Below are 2431 nucleotides of genomic sequence, written 5' to 3'. Positions count from 1 at the left end.
GTTTATTATATATATATTGTATTTATATAATAATTATATTTTATAACTAACTTTGTTGTATAATAATATAACTGCAGTATATAAAACATAAAATTAAAATTAAAGCATATATAAACAAATGCAATGATATTATACTTAAATTATCTTTCTTTCTCTTTTCCTCTTTCCATTTTATTGTATATCAGAAAGATATGTACAAATTTTTTTCTGTATGTACAAACTTCACTTTATTTGTTTCACTAAACTACATGTATATGTGCACATAAAATTCATACTCGGTGAAGTTTAGATTATCGCATTTAATGTATCTTATTCTTATCGTACACTTTAATTGTTAATAACTTTTTAATAAATAACAAATAATGACTAAAACGTCGTGGATGTTACTCAAAGTCATGACCTTGATAACATGTGTCAATGGCAAAGTCATGGGGAGTGAGGGTCATTAGTAGTGAGTTTCCTAATATACATATTTACCCAATAACGGTTCTGCTTTCAAAAAACATGTTATGCCAGCGTAATTCTCTCCCCCCCCCCTCTCTATCTCTCTCTTTTTCGTGCTCATTTCCAAAAACTTCTCAAAGCTTTCCATACATTGTTGTTTAGATAGCATTATCGCTTAGAAAAAGAAAAGCACCTATATCGTAAAATCTTAGGTGTAGTTGAAGATACTATAAATCTTACTAAAAAAAATCTTACAAAGGTTAAAAAAAGATGCCAAGTATATAAAAAATATCCCAACGCAACAAAATGCTTAAAAAATATTTACTTCTAAAAAATAGCTTATAAAAAAAATTCTCCCCTAAAAAATAAAGAATCTCTAAAAAATAAAAAATAAAAAATAAATATGAAATTAATATTTAACTAGCCAAGTATTTAAAAGTAATTCAGTTTGTGAGGATTTGTAATTTGAAATAGTATTTGTCAAAATCAATGTTGCATTTACAGAAATATTATAGATTCTCTTGAGAAAATTAAAATGCATTTTATTTTTATTAAATTATTACACTATTATGTTCCAAATAAATATTTTGTATAATATATAAAATAGCACTATTATATTGCGGATCTTATAACAAATAGTAAATCATAAAATTACTTAACCCTTGCAATAATATCGTGTCCATCACCTCGATCACCAATTTCGAATTTAAAAATACCCCGTGCCAAACTGATCGACTTGTTTTAAAATTAATCATAAGCTATACCAAAGGCCCAAAACAAAAAAGATTAAAGTGACATACAAAAACTTGTCATGCCTGATATAAAATAAAAATTTGCAAAAGATTATCAGAAATTATTATCAATATATATAACCGGGGCATGCCAAGTTTTTGGCATATATATACGCACATGTTTGAATTTTCCATATGTAAAATATATATCATAAATTCCATATGTAAAATATAAATCAAGAATATATAAAACTTATTTAAAAAAAAGATTAAATATAGTAATTAAAAAGAAGATTATGATTTTGCAATACCTTTTCTAAATAATTAACATTTCTTTAACATTTTGTAGTTGACACCTTAAAACATGTTTTACATTTTCTAAAACAGAAAAAAAGAAAACTGACAAAGATAGAAAAAGATAGAGAGAGAGAGAGAGAATACGTGCGATACATGTCGACTCAAAACGCTTATTTCACGCGTCTACATGACTTTTTTTATAGAGGAAACCGATATTGTTTTAGACAATTGAATACTAGGTCAAAGTTATATCTATATGTCAAATCGTTTAGCCTAAAAAAATTACATATTAACTGTACAATAATGACATTAATTTTAAATGCTAATAGCAATTTAGTTTATTGAATTTTACCGTGGTAATCTTGAAAGAATAATTCGTTTTCGCTCATCCCAAAGAAAATAATAAAGCATAGAATCTTGAACTATGGAACGCAGAAGACATTCCAATTCTTTTTTGTCGGTACCCCATAATTTATCTTCCGACATCAAAACCATATAATTTTGTAGCTTTTCCATATATTTCATTTAAATTTTATAACTTACAAGCTGATAGAATATTGTAAGAACAGCACTTATTGATAATTAAAATATATAATGGATTAAAAGAAATATAGAAAAACAATTTTCAAATTTTAAATAATTTATATAAATCAATTTAATATATTGTATAAATGAGCATCGAATGCACGATAAGTAAATTAACTAAGCATACCGGATTTATATATATCAACAACAATAATGAAAGTACAGCTTTTAATTGTTGAAAATGCCGATAATTAATTACTAATAGTGGTATATTAATTTTTACAATATTTAAATTATTAAATATTTATTTTATTGTTTGGAGAAATGCAATAATAGGTGCCAAAATATATCTTCTGCACGAAGACATGAATCGATTAGAAGCAGCCAAAGCACATCGTAAAAAGTAAGTGTAAAAGTAACGAAACATTGTTTTT

Source organism: Formica exsecta, unplaced genomic scaffold (assembly GCF_003651465.1).
Source record: "Formica exsecta isolate Colony F162 unplaced genomic scaffold, ASM365146v1 scaffold656, whole genome shotgun sequence".
NCBI classification, from domain to species: Eukaryota; Metazoa; Arthropoda; class Insecta; order Hymenoptera; family Formicidae; genus Formica; species Formica exsecta.
The sequence above is the reverse complement of the archived record's forward strand: the minus strand, read 5'-3'. Positions refer to the sequence as shown.